At 39.6% G+C, this 15,380-nt stretch overlaps 1 long non-coding RNA gene across 39 annotated transcripts in view; it reads left to right on the forward strand.

Annotated features, from left to right (window-relative positions):
* Positions 1 to 15,380, forward strand: part of LOC144306781 (uncharacterized) — a 350,851-nt gene that overhangs the window by 75,173 nt on the left and 260,298 nt on the right. For 4 of the 39 annotated variants that reach the window (XR_013373892.1, XR_013373889.1, XR_013373879.1 and 1 more), the window contains exons 3-4: positions 1,030 to 1,114; positions 6,474 to 7,400. The exons of 34 other annotated variants lie outside the window; for them this stretch is intronic. This is a non-coding gene — a long non-coding RNA (uncharacterized LOC144306781). Of the gene's footprint in view, positions 1 to 1,029; positions 1,115 to 6,473; positions 7,401 to 15,380 lie in introns of those variants that run through there. One more of the 39 variants, XR_013373881.1, reaches the window with a different exon arrangement.

Consider the following 15,380-nt stretch of genomic DNA (forward strand, 5'->3'; position numbering starts at 1 on the left):
TGTAGACATGGGTCATGAATGGACCACAACATGGCCCCACGAATGGCCATTATTTGGGGACCTGAAATGGGCTAACCACAAACAGCAGCATCAAGTCCACTAAGATAAGAAAATATATAACTATTGATAGAAATAAACAATTAGAAATATCCAATTAGACACATTTGAGATATCTTTAAAAACAAGTTCATAAAAAACTCCAAAGTGCTTCTGCTTGCTCAAATCCAATCAAATTTATGTGTACAGTGCTTAAATGGAAGCCAGTTATGCATTACGTTTAACCCCACATATAAATGCAAAGTCATTAGTGTAATAAGGAAAACTTACAGATATATCATCTATTATCTGTTATCCATGGGGGATAAGAAATTTGTGTTGGCCCCTTATCATTCCCAATTTAATATTTGGTTCACTTATATATCTTTGTAAGAGATTTTTATAATATCAAAAGCAAGGAAGAAAACTAATATTCATTGTGCATCAAGAATGTGTTAGGCACTATGTTATAATTTCAACCTATATTTTATCTTTACAACTGTGGTCTGAGATCAGATATTGTTACCTCCATTATTTACAGAAGAGAAAGGTAAAGCTCAGAGAGGTTAAATAATTTATCTACAACTACACTCGGGGAGCACCAAGATCAGGGTTCAATGCCAGCTCTTTAAACTCCAGAATGCACTATTTTCCATTACATCAACAAAAACACTTTGGGGAAATCACACATTTTTGCAGTGCCAGACTTAACAAAGGCAATTTTTAAAGTGCAAAATGTCATTTAATTGAAGCAATAGTCTTCAGCTACATAAATTGATATGTCAATAACAGATTACTTTTCTAAGCCCTGATGGATGTTAACTAGTCTGGTATTTTCTATATCCCCTTCTAGCCAATTCCCTACCTACCCTACTTTGCTCCATTCAGGCTATAGGAACCTATCTGACTTTATATTCATGTTTGTCACACTGAGACCCTTATCAATTGTGGACCTGCTTCCCACATGCCTTATGGATCTGTTTTATGTTCTAGGTATATTTCTTAAACTTAGAAGATATGTCTTCTCTGAACAAACTGAATATGAAAAATTGCAGACTCAAACCAAGCACCATGATAGGTGAGGGAGAAGCCATGGGTTGGAAAAAGGGTTTTGAGTGAAGGGCTAAATAATGACGCCATGGGTTGGAAAAAGGGTTTTGAGTAAAGGGCTAAATAATGACGAAAAAGGGTTTTGAGTAAAGGGCTAAATAATGAAATAATGAGATAACTCATTATCTTAGGAGTTCACCAGTAAAGAGTGGGCTTTCCCCTCACTTATGCATGGAACATGGGCCTACCATCACGGAACCAAGTGGCCAAAAAAGTCTTGTGCTTGACTTAACACTGTTGCTGTTCTGAAATTCTTAATCATTTTATCTATAGGCTTGTGTTTTGCAAGTAAGGTTTTGTGGGATGATGGAGCATTAATATGAGGAGAGGAGATACACATAATGTGCTCATCCACTATTCTTTGCCATCCAGTGTTTTTTTGTTTGTTTGTTTTGTTTTTTTTAAAAATATTTATTTATTTATTCATTCATGAGAGACACAGAGAGTGGCAGAGACATGGGCAAAGGGAGAAGCAGGCTCCCAGCAGAGAGCCCAATGTGGGACTGGATCCAGAACTCCGGGAGTGCCCTGAGCCAAAGGGAGATGCTCAACCACTGAGCCACCCAGGCGTCCTGCCATTCCAGTGTTGTTGCCCATGAGCACAGAGGTTCAGTGGACCCAGCCGCGCGATAGTTTAGCAAGACTCAAAGTGAGCACAGAGTGAGCACATTGACATCCTCAAGGGGCCATGCTTTCTGCTCATATCAGAACTTTCAACACAGAAAAGGGGCAGTTGTGTTCTAAGAAACATGACCACCAAGGAACCCTATCATGTGTGCTTCCTTTATCCCTGTTCATTTCCTGTATTTGTCAAATCATCTACAATTAAACCAATGTCAAAAAGCGAAAGAACAAGTAGGGCAATCAGCCCTTACTTATTCATCATGAAGGTGGAGAGTTCAGTAGAATATGTGCATATCAAAAAGTGAAAGGAAAACAATTTTTATTTTTATTTTTATTTTTGTGTGTGTGGAGCATTTCCATTGTTTTGGTTAAGAACAAAAAATATATATGCAAGTACCTGCTCAGGAAATAAAAATTGTGTAATTTCAGTGATTCTGCTTCAGAGTTAGATGCATTTAAAACTGGCATTGCATGATGTAAAGATGAGCAGTAAAAATCATGCTAATAATTTAAAATTTTAATTCTTTAAAATTTAGAACAACTTTAAATAGCAACTAAAAAACCACGATGACAAATTGAGAGAGAGACTGCAGAAGAACGCTTTATATTTTAGGAACTTTGATGGCATTTTTCCTGCTTTTGAAACAAGGGGCTCACATTTTCATTTTGCACTGGGCCACACGACGCACGAAGTGGCCCTGGTAGGATGCCTTGCTTGTTTTTCTGAAGGCCAGCAGCTAGGTTTATGCCCTGGTAAGGGAGACTGGTGGGATTCTACTCTGGAGACATTGAACAGCTTCAGAAAAAAAATTCATTATCTTAGGAGTTCACCAGTAAAGAGTGGGCTTTCCCCTCACTTATGCTACAGAAACACCTACAAGGGTATGGGCCCTCCCATGTATGCTGGACTTCCCATCGGTTTTAGGGCTTCACTCTATAAACAGACAACTAACAACCTGCAAACATGAGAGGAAAGCTTCCAACTGAAAAGAGAACAGTCGGATAAACATCATATCCCCAGGGAAAACAGGGAGCACAAGGAGATTATCTGATATGATCATGCATCCAGAAAAAAAAAAAAGCTTCTGAAATTCTTGTACAATCAAGCATTTGAAATAATATTAATGACCGGTAAGTAGAAAACCATGCAAGTCTCAAAAAGTGTGACAAAAATTGATGGTGTGGGAGAAAGATCATCAGAATGTACTATATGGCCTTTTTCTGGATCTTATAACGTGACCACTCAATGTTGGGTTAAATAAAATTTTTCTATGACTGTATTTGGAGGATTTGGTGAGGACAGATAGAGGTGAAGCAACCTACCCATCATCTAGCAGAAAAAATAAAGAAGTCAACAGATGGTGTCTAATACTGAGAAATCCAGGACTAGCAGGGTAATTACTGAGGAATATGGAGATAAACTCCAGAGGAAATACACAAAGAGGTTGAAAGAGATGCCTCCAGGGAGCATAGCTGAGCAGTGAGGGGCTGAGAGACGAAGCAGGGGATGGTTGTTTTTCTTCAAACGTCTTTTACTTCTATTGAAATTTTAAACTCTACACATGCTTTGTGTTGATAGATCTTTGCAATAAAGGAAAAGAAATGCCAGAAAATGAAAAGAAAAGGATATTGGTTGTCTTACAGAATTTCCAGGAAGCCTGGAGAGTTATGCTTGGTAGTTGGGCAGGAACAAGAGAAGTCCTGTGGAGGATGATGCTGCTAAGCCCCAGCTGGCACAGCCTTCACTGCCATGGTGGTCATGAGACATAATTGGCAGTGTCCGCTGTCCCTGCATCTTTTCATCATGGCCAGTGGGCCCAGTGTCTTGGGTGGTGGGGTCTGATTGGCTGACTAGGTTGTGTGCCACAAACGGCAGCCAGTTTGGTGGAGGTAGCAGACAAATGAGCAAAGGAGGAGATGGCCTCTGCCTTCTGTAAAGTTTCATATGGCAAACACAGTCTAATTTCTAGGAAGGTGATTCAGATGTTGAATATCAGATATATACTGTGGTCACTTTCTGATGAAAGTATAGACCACTTTAAATAGTTTGTCTTTCTCCTCTCAGGCAAATTTTTAGGGAATCTTAAATTTTGAGGGCTTACTTCTAGAAGAGGGTACATGGTGTCTGTCTATCTATCTATCTATCTATCTATCTATCTATCTATCTATCTATCATCTTCTCTTCATCAATATATCATTTCCCTACCAGTAAACCTACATACCTCACAGTATGCCCAAGTATTACCACTAGTAAAACAATAGTATAACACAGCAGACACTCTGGAAAAGTGTGTGTGTGAGAGAGGGAGTGTGAACAGCAGAGTGGTTAGAAATACAGATTCCAAAGGAAACCAGAGGACTCTACAAATCAAAAACTTACAAATCAGAATGAGATAGAGACGATCACTCTACCTACAGAAGAAAACATAGCATCCCCCAAAGGAAAAAAAAAAAAAAGCTTTCTCCCACCTTCCCCTTCATTAAAACTGAAGAGTAAGTATCATCTTTCCAAATAATTCCAAGAACTGAGCACAAAGTTTTGGATAAACCATGGACTTGCCTCAGCTTCTGTAAGGAGTATGTGTGATGTTTAGTAGAAGACCCTGGGGTGGTGCATCAAGGAACATACCCAAGGAGAAGTTAATTCCAGAAAGCTTGTCATTTCTTTAGCTGATATACTTGGGAGTCTGGTGTGCTGTTTGTTAGTTTGGCTTACTAAACATAAGTTCCTATTAACTAACTTTTATCCTAGTGATAGTGAGTTTTCGATAGGAAACCAAGAGGCTTGACAGACACATTCATTGCATATTTCATGTACTCCCAAGAGATTTGGCCCTGTGAGGAGCCAGGTTGGGGGAGGGAGGAGATAGATATGCCAGCAACATTGGTATTCCAGGAGAACAGTCTGAGGACCATGATCATCTAGCCATGCCTGTTCTAGATGAGCGTGTGCTACATATTCATATATATTTACATTATAAACATATATAGGCACACACATACACAGCAATATCTTTAATTTGAGCAAGTAAAAAACTTTCGGCTCCCTACCTTTTGCTAATTCTCTAAACTGCTAGGTTTGTTGTGCTGTAGGATTTTCAATAAACACCTCTGAGAATACTCTTCCACCTGGATGTAAAGTAATTTGCATTTCCTCTAGTGTGAAACCAATTCACCACAGGTATAGACCTAAGTAATTGCAAATATCAGATGCAATTTTAGTAATTGCATTTCTTGTCTGAAAGTGGTATTCGTAGAAAATATAACTTTAGGTGAACATATCAGGAGTTTTGTTTGCCTGAAGACCCAAATCCTTGCAGATAGTGGGTGAGCTGTGATCAGGTTAAAAAGTCAGTCTAATCTCTACATTTAATGAAGTTGATGAAGAAAAGTCATTAATTCAAATTTTTGGAGAAATATATTCATGCTGGGCATGGAGAAAAGGAGGATTTAAACAGGTGGCATGATATTTGGGAAAAAGCCCGATTGATTTTAAACTGCAATTCAGAACGAGGAACAGAATGTTGATACTAGCAGCGTCTGGCAGGCAGATCAGTGGAATATTTAGCCATGCTAGATCGGGCTTCATACCAACCTGACGAGGTTTATTTCAGAAACTGGGAATCTGATGGAGATATGGGAAGTGGAAATGTGCATGGTTATAACCCAAAGCTGGCCGAAAGGAAGCTGCTCACTGGAATACAATGACCATCCACTGCATAGAGCCCTGTACTCTGTTCAGGTGATTTGGGGTGAGATGGGGATGCTAATCTGGGAAGAAAGGCAGAGAAGTTTACAATTAATTTAAAAGAAGCAAGAGCTACCTCCTACCTTTAAATAATTTAAATAGAAACTTTCTGGGAAAGAAGCATCTTAATGAAGTCAAATAATCCAACTGGCTCTTCCACCATTTTGGATCTTAGTTGTCTCTGTTGTGTCCACTGCTCTAAGTTCTACTCCCTAGGGCTCCAGAGAAAAATCGAATCCTTCCTCCCCATGACAAGCGACACTGTTGAAGGCAGCTAGTGTGCTCTGTAATGATCTCTTTTAAAGATCAGATATTCCTGTTTCTTTCAAGCCTTCCTCATGACATTTCCTCAGCCTCTTCTCAGAAATCATTCTGGGGCTAGTGGGTGAGAAAAATGAAAAATATATACCAGAATAAGTGTATAATAGGGATATGCATAGAGTATTGTGGGAGAATCATTTGTCTTTTTTGTGCAGACCTAAGCAAGATGTTCCAGGTAGGGTTTGACCAATACTGAGCAGAAAGTTTCTCTCGTGCCTTAGTATTTAAAATCTTTCATCGATAGCTATAATTATGCACCCCTATTCATACATAATGTCATTTATTTATGACTTTGATCTCTTTTTCTTTATCATACTTGTAAAAATGGTTTATTTTCTTGATTCTTATTTTTATTAACATTTTATTTTTTTTTTTATTTATATTAACATTTTATTATTATCAATTACCTCTACTTTAAAAAATGATTTTTGTGTTATTTATAGCTTTCTGAGTTTATTCATTTTCAACCTTTTGGTCTCTAGTATATTCTTCTAATTCTATACATTTCCTCTGGGTACTGTTTTAACCACACACCAAAAGTTTTGGGGTATGAGGTTCTTGTGGTTGCTCAGTTATAAACAACTTGTAAAGTTGGGTTTGTCCTGCTCTAAAATTCTCCCAATGATCTTTTTAGGTCCTGACGTTCCTGCTAAGAGGACACCTGGAGCAATTGCTCCTGCAGAGTGCAACCCTCCTTGCAGAGTCCCTTTGTGCTCCACAGCCATTTTGAAAGTAGTAGCAACATTCTCTCTAATGAGGGCAGACAATGAGGGGAGCTGGCAAATGGGTATGTTTTTCTTAGCTGTGTTGCCAACATGAGAAATTGAGCTTGGAGAAAGACCCCTTGCCAGAACAACTAGTTAAAACAAGAATGTGATTGCATCCAGGTTTCATCAGAATATGATGAGGTGCATCATTATGCAAGGTGGGAGGGGGGCAGACTTGTGAACATCTATTCTCCTACTCATTCAGAGCAGCAGAGTTCAGCATGAGCACAGGTGATCCTCATAAAGCTTTGTTTCAGGGGGATGCCTGATGGGCTGGTGCTTAAGGAAATGATGGAGTCCGTTTGTTACTTTCCCTGCTCCATCCCTCCTTAAGGTCACTTTTCCTTATCAACCTTCTTGAACCTGAACATGGTGGTTTCATGTGTCCCTTATCCCCTTTCTGATGAAAATTTGCCCTTAAGAAAAGATCTGGGAACTCCAAGATATAAATCACTGATACTTAATGTACTACCTCACTCAGACTGATGCTCATTTTAAAGGGAACACAAAACCTTAGATTGAGGGAAATCAACATGTATTCGTAGACTTTCCATTGTTGGTGGGATGAGGGACTGTTTGTAGGCCGCAGGAGATCCAAACTCTGATGTAGATGAGGGCTTGACTGGTATCTTAAATGAATGAAGGCAGTTGGCTGGGCAGCCCAGGTGGCTCAGCGGTTTAGAACTGCCTTTGGTGGTGTGATCCAGGGTGTGATCCTGGAGACCCGGAATGGAGTCTCACATCCAGCTCCCTGAATGGAGCCTGCTTCTCCATCTGCCTGTCTGTCTGTCTGTCTGTCTCTCTCATTCTGTGTCTCTCATGGATAAATAAAATCTTTGAAAAGAAAAGACAGTTGGCTGGATATAAAGCAGGGTTTCTCAACCAGAGGACATTTTCCCCCAGGGGACATTTGGTATATTCTGGAGACATTTTTGGTTGTCCTAACTGGTGTGAAGGGTACTTATGACTGGCATCTAGTGAGTAGAGGCCAGGGAGGCTGCTAAACATCCTACAATGTTTAGGACAGCACCCCCATAACCAAGAATGATCTGACCCCAAAATGCCAATAGTTCCAAGGTAGAGGAAGCTAGGTGTAGAGTGATATGCATTTGGTAGTGACACTGGACCCTATGTTGGAGATACAGCATGGTGAGCTTCAGTGTGCCAACTGGAGACCCCCTTCCCTGAATAAAGGGCACTTACTATTTAGCAATCAAGTTATTGTCCCATGACCCAGTGTAGACAGATCTTCTGACTTCTTTGGAAAGTTAAAAAAAATTCAGATTTTTACATAAAATTTCTACATTTAAAAATAGCAGGAATTAGTACAAATGAACAACGGTTAAAAGAGCCACACTAGACGTTTCTTCTCAGTGGTTACTTAACAAGCACTGTCCAAGAAAGTCTTGTCTCAGCTGTGTAGGTGTGGGTTATAAATACAGGGCTTCAAAGTACCAGGAAATTTCTGGCCATCAGTCCTGTTCCCAAAGACCATGACCATACTACGAGGCAGAAGCCAGAACTCTGCTTCAGCTTGTGGAAAAAATGTATGAATGCTCTAAAACTGTCCTAGCACCATTTAATATAGTTTCTCAATGCAATCTCCCCTTTTCCTCTTGTAAAAATCTCTTGGGCTCAATATGCACATTTCAGATTCTAGACTTTTTTCTTACTAATCCAAACATCTACTTAACACAGTTTCTGAAAAGATTAAATAAGATAATATACATGAAAGTTCATGGTGTAGAGTTGTCTGGCACTGAAAGAAATGTTAGTCAACCCTAAATGCAAAGATAATACTTCACTATTTGAATGCGACTGTAGGTTTTGTTTTTTCTGTTTTGTTTTTTTTTGTCGTCATTGTTGTTGTTTTAACTGAGTAGAATTAGTGACCAGCTCCTGGGATAATGAGCTGAGTTCACTCAGCTTGAATTTGGAGGGTAAACACATGTTCTTTGTGTCTGGGAGGTATGCTTGAGATTTCCTTTGTCTCTCCCTGCTTTGGGGAAAAGCAAATTTGGCATGGCCTTTGAACGTTGGACTCCCCCACACTTTTTTTTAGTATGGAAGCTTTGTAAATTTGCCTTGTTAAAAACAAGCCCCATCTTCATACCTGCTGAAACCTAATTCTCATCCAGAGGCTCTGATGAACAAAGGGGGCAGTAATATCAACTGCGGTGCAGACAGCCCAGCCCACGCAGGTACACGGGAATGGCTGCACTAACTGGGGAGGGAGGCCGTTTGTAAAGAACTCTTTTTATTGTGACTCTTTCACCTCCCCCAGCCCAGCCCTGAGCCATGAGAAGAGCGTTGTCAACGAGACAGGCCAATTTTACCCATCTTACACAATAGTGCATTACAGACTTTCCAAGAAGACGCCATTCAGGGTGAATCACCAAATTCAGGATGAAAAGGTTTTGATTTGCAAAAGCGCTCAAGCATTTCTCCTTAGAGCTGGAGATGGCAAGGAAGGAACCAACGTGCACGCAGCTGCTTCACCTTTGGGCCAGGTGCGCTGGCAAGCTCTCCGAGGTGGAGCAGGGCAAATGCACCCCGCATTCACAGGCGCCTTTGTCACACTCTGGGTGCCTGGGCCATGAATGCCTTATTTAAGGTGGGAAAGAATGAGAAGGTGCTGGTGACGGTGGGGTATTGAAATGTGTGGAACTGAGTCAAAGCCTGAATTACAGGTTCACAGAGACTGAAATTAATGTTAAAATTTTCAGGTCGTCAATTGGATTTCATCAACACAGGTAAGAGGTGATGAACAAGAAGGCGAGATTGAGGGTTGTAGCATTTAGGATAATTTCAACTACTCCTAGCAGAAAATCTCTATAAAATGACACAAGCCCTTCTTACTCAAAGTTTGGGCTTAGAACTGGCAATATCACCATCGCCTGGGAGCTTGTCGGACTTGTGGAAGCCACAGCTCCCTCCCCCCCCCCCCAAATCTTCTGGATCAGAATCTGCATTTTAACAAGAGACACTGGTTATTCATATGTGTATTATAGTTTGGAAAGTACAGCTTTAAACAAGGACACTTTTTTTTTTTAAACACATCTCATATAACAAGTAGGCTAGAGGTAAGTGGTGCAGGGGTGGGTTAACTCAGCAACCAACCAATGTCAAGAAAGGCTGGCATATTTTCCATTTTTCTGCTTTGTTCTGCTGAGTTTACTTACTTTCCTACTCAGATTTATCCTTTTGTGGTCACAAGATGGCTGTAGAAGCTCCAGGCTTTACCTAGCACAGCCAAGAAAAGGGGTAGGAAAAGGAAGCTTCCTTTCTTATATGCCTTTTTAACATCAAGGAAACATTTTCCAAAAGCCACTTAATAGATTTCCCTTCATATTACATGTTTCATATCTGATTGTCTAGAATTGGAGCCACTTGCCCATTCCTTAACTGGTTACTGGCAAAGGGGTTGGAATAATGATGATTGGCTAAGGCCAATGAACATTTAACCTCTGGAACCATGTAGGAGCCTAGCCTCCTTTGAAGCACATGGCTTAAATATCTGAACAAAATTGTTTCTGTAACTTGGAAGAAATAAAGGTGCATAGGGGAGATAGGTGGTGAGAAAAACAACAGTGTATGCTGTAAGAGCTTTTATGAGGCTGGTCACATTTTTCTTGTGACATTAAGAATCTCCTCTTGAATATTGGAGGGTTAAAAAAAGAACCCATGCTGAGAGATCCTTCTATCAGTGATCCAAAAGATATTGTCTTAGTGACATATGTAGCTTTGTTTGTCTATAGGAAATTGTTAATGATAGAATAATGCAATTTTACAATTTTAGAACTAGATAACTAGAATGAACTCTTTAGATGACTTAGTATGGTGCCCTTATTCTACAGATGAACAAAAAGTCCAAACGATGTGGATGCTTGTCAGTCATGTTAGGACTGGGAATGTACTCTCCCATTATGTGCCACCATCTTGATGGAGGTAGTTCATCCTTTCAATCTGACATCTGGATTTTGAAGAAATAGATCATCTTACCTTTCGTGGGAACATGGATGATTATATGGAATGAAACACCTAGAGGTCATTTTACAATGAGAAATAGCATTTGATCGAGCAGCTCTTAGGAAGCCAGATGCCACTAAACCCATGAGATCCAGAAGAGGACAGTTATATCTAATGCAGTCTGTAGGCACTTGACAAGTGTTTGCAGAACAATTAGTGGGTGTTAAGTTAACTAAGTATAAGTAGATCTTTCTCTAAAGAAAACCGTCATATATCACCTACCTTTACTAGTAACATTCTGACTTGATGTACCTTGTTTATATTGACTTATTCTGAATGAGTCAGATAGAACCAATGGATCCCTGAACCTCTATTTTCTCCTCTCATACTCATTTCTGAGGGGCTGAAAGAAAAGAGACAAATACAACATTAGACTGCATTAATCATTGTATCATGCTTAGGTCAAGGGAGACTGTCTTCACACTATTCTCTGTACTGTTTCTGACAGTGGGGGGAATATTGTATTAGTTCCTAGCACTTTGTATTAGGGAGGACATTAAGTGCACATGGATGACAATAATGATGATGAAAAGAATTAGGGACAGACATTATACTAAACACTTTCATTTATTTTATTAAATCTTTGCAAAATCCCTTTGAGGGAGACATGTCAACATTGGAAAAACTGAAGCTCAGGGAAATTAATGAGCCTCTGGGCAGCTACATAACAGTGGTGCTGGGATTTGAACTCAGGACCATCTGACTCTGATGTCTATGCCTTTCACACCATGACAATCATTAATTTGTCTAAGCATTTATTATATGCCAGGAATAATCCTTACTAAAAGCTTATGAAGTGGGACATATTTATTATTCTATCTCAGAAGTAAGGAAATTCAAACTCAAAGTGTTTGAGTAACCTCCTTGTAGCCACATACCTATCCTCCTTAGTCCTGGGCATGAGCCTATGTCTGTCTGACCCCAGAGCTCCAGGGCTCACTGCCACACTACTGCTTGTGTGCTCCACCAGAGGATAATATTGTATCCTCTGTTCCTCAAGAAAGCCGAATTCGGATTTAGAAGAACTTTCTAAGAATTTGTCTGTGCCAACAATAGTCTTGTCTGTCCCAATTACAAGTGAGCAACTGGCTAGAGGTAATGAATATCACTGTTAAAGGACCTGTGGCTGATCTCGCTGTATGTAATCAGACCTAGAATTGGGTCATTTCTAGTCTTTTCCACCAATAGGGGTCTGTAAGTGGTCTAGGTATTTTTAGGCAATTTTATTTTCAGTGCTGGGTCATTCAGTAGTTGGAAACGGTCTATTTGGCAAGAGAAAGGGATAGGTAGAGAGAGACTCTTTCATTCTTAGGTTCTCCCCCCCAAACCCAACCCTCTGACCCCACCTCTAACTCTATACTTGCAATTTACTGCCCATGGTGTTCTTATCCACATCTGGGCCAGGCTGTTTCCACATTTTTCCTTTTGAACAAGAATTGCACCAGTGTTTAGATATATCTACCACTTCCCCAAACACCAATGTTTGATGATCTAAAAGCCTGTGTCTTAAAGTTGTGAGCGACAGTAGATGTTTCCATGAAAGCAGAGCTTGGGGCACACTCCATTGCAAAAAGTAGTTGTTTAATTTCTATGAGGTTATGATTAGTCTGTGGAAGCTCCGATTTGTTTTGAGAAATGTATACAAATAGGATGTTTGCCCAGAGAACCATATGCAAATGTTTCAGTCCAGTTTGGGCTCCATTCTGGGGAGAAACAGAGTGATGGTTCAGTGACTTGAAACTTTACAAAGTTGGGGAATCCGGTCTTTGAAACAGGAGGCTAGGGCTGGAAAGGCAGCTTCTCAAGATAATCCAAGCACTTTCTCTTTTCTGGCTCTCTCCCTACTCCCTTTCTTTCTCCTGTGTGCCTCCTGCCTTCTGCTCTCTGTCTTTTCACTTTGAAAACCATTGGTTTCAAAAACGCATCTGTTGCTGTTAATTTTGCAAGTGTCTGATTTTATAGGTTTGTGGAGCTCCTGAAATTAAATTAATTTTAAATGGGTTTTAATTACTAATGCTTTGGGCCATTGCCTTTAGCAAAGTCAACAAAACAATCAGGGTTACCTTAGTTTGTCTCTTTGAGGAATGTACTCATTCGTTTGGGCTCCTACTAAACAGAGAAGCTTTCTAACTAAAAAAATAAACACATAAAATAAAACCACTGCTATATTTGAATGTCCGAATATGTCTCTCTTTCAAAAACAGCCACCTTTGATTTAGGAAAGAGGACTTAAATGTGGACAAAAGGATTTTTGTTTGTTAATAATATCTCATTATTTTTCAAAGGTGGGGACAATCTTAGTCATAATATTATGCTACGTAAATGCTGAAGCAAAAGCTAAACTATGACCTGAAGCTTTGAATTCTCCTCTTAGCCCCACACTAAGTACTTTGTATATGACATTAGAGAAATGGTATCTCAATATAGTATCCCCTTGTAAATTAAGAATAATCAACTCCTAGTTCAAGAATGAAGGGATAATGAGATAATGTTCAAAAGGGCTTTTAAGTTTCTACCTATAGAGGTTGAAGGTGAAAAAGGAATATTGCAACACCTGTGAATATTCGCCTCCCAGGAGGGAAGGCTACTCATGTTGTTCCCAGTGGAATGTTCTATTCAATCAGGGTCCATCACTTGAGTGGTTTGATAATAATAAGCTTAGATTGACTACAGATAAAAATGAGAAAAGTTGATTAAGTCATTTGGTCCCTTGACAGTTTTGCAAACCAAGCAATTTCTGTAAGGATCAGTCTTAAAGTCGATGGCTAGTCAAATAACCAAAGTTCCGGACTCCACCTATTCCCCTTTCCACAGAAAATATTGCAAAATTTTTACTCTTTTCTCTAAAAATTAACATCACACTTCCTTTATCTAAATGTACGCTTTTATTAAAAACTCTTAAGTGATCTCTACTATCTCATCTCTCTTAGTTGAAAAATATGCTAAAACACACCCAGGTAATACAAACACCCATGGTTGCCAGTTGGTTATTTCATTAATCAGTTAAATTCATTGTATAGTGTGACAAATATAAGACTCTCTCTATGCAGAATATAAGCCTATATCTCAATGTCCAAAAAATGAATACAGAAGATCATTAGAAGGGAACAGAGATTTAAAATAAAAACTCCAAATATAAACTCTTGGGACAAATGCAGAAAGAGAAAACTAATTTTTTCCCTTTTATTTTCTCTCTAGAATTGATTTCCCACTCAGACATAAGAGCTCCCGATAATACTATTTGAATCACAGTATATCTGTACATGCAAAGCCAAATAAAAATAATTATTTATGAATAATTATTTATCAATAACTATTTATCAATAACACTAATATATTATGTTTATCTAATAATTTACAGTTTCCAAAGTGCTTAAACTCACTTTTCACAATACCTGGTTATTTTTCTTCAAAGGTTTTTAAAATAATGTATGTAATTGTCTTGCTTTTAAAATAGCAGTCATCGGGCAGCTCGGGTGGCTCAGCGGTTTAGCGCCGCCTTCAGCCCAGGGAGACCCGGGATCGAGTCCCACATCGGGCTCCCTGTGTGGAGCCTGCTTCTTCCTCTGCCTGTGTCTCTGCCTCTCTCTCTCTCTCTGTGTCTCTCATGGTTAAATAAAATCTTTAAAATAAAATAGCAGTCATCTTCATCTTCATTCATTTAGCCCTTGTTGGGGTCATGTCTGTGTGAAAATTTAAGAAGTAGATGATGTCTAAGGATACTCCAGAAGCTCAGATTCCAGGATGCATAACACTACCATGAGCAGGCACGTGAACACACACACATATACCACACACTACACACAAACTCCCCCACACCCTACACACCCTCCTCCACACCCCACATACACACATCATGCACAGCCACTCACCCACATGTACCCACACACCACACTACACCACATACCACATACTACACACACCCAACACACCCTCTCCCATACCACATACACCCTCCTCCACACCACACACACCACAACACTCATATACCCCCCACACATACGACACATACCTTCCCCCATATTACACACACTCTCCCCCTACACACACACACAACACACACACACACACACAGCTTTTTTATCTTTGTCTTGGCTGTTATTCCCAATCATCAGTTACTTTTCTTTCAAATCTCCCTTGATAACTCACATTATGTCTGATTGCTTTCAATGGCTGCCCACCACTGGAGTTTTCTTTAAAGGCAAAGAGGCTGGATAGAAGAAAAATGAATCAGAGGAGGGAATAAAAAAAGTTTAAAGAAGAAAATGGGAAAAGCAAATGACGTCTCTTGTAGTTAGATGGCTACTTCCCGAACCGGTGCTTTTTTCTGTTACATATAATTTAAGTTCCATGCAGATTCTTAGCACTTTGGAATAAATTTTCTTGTTCTGATTACTCTTAAATATAGATCACTCTTTGAAAAAAATAATAACTGATAAATTGTTTTCTCAAGGAAATGGGAAGGGTGGAATGACCACAGGGAACCCCAAAAAGGAAATGGGGGGTAGGGATGTGAAGGGAGGTGAGATGAAGGTGTTTCATACAGACACAAACAAAAGTGCTGCTAGGTGAACTATATATATACTCAGTTTTTCTTTAAACCCAAATTTTCTCTTAAAAAGTAATTTAGGCACACCTGGGTGTCAGCGGTTGAGCGTCTGCCTTTGGCTCAGGGGATGATCCCTGAGTATCGGGATTGAGTCCCACATCAGGCTCATCAGGCTCATCAAGGGATGCTGACGTGT

This window comes from Canis aureus, chromosome 37 (assembly GCF_053574225.1).
Source record: "Canis aureus isolate CA01 chromosome 37, VMU_Caureus_v.1.0, whole genome shotgun sequence".
Classification (NCBI taxonomy): Eukaryota; Metazoa; Chordata; class Mammalia; order Carnivora; family Canidae; genus Canis; species Canis aureus.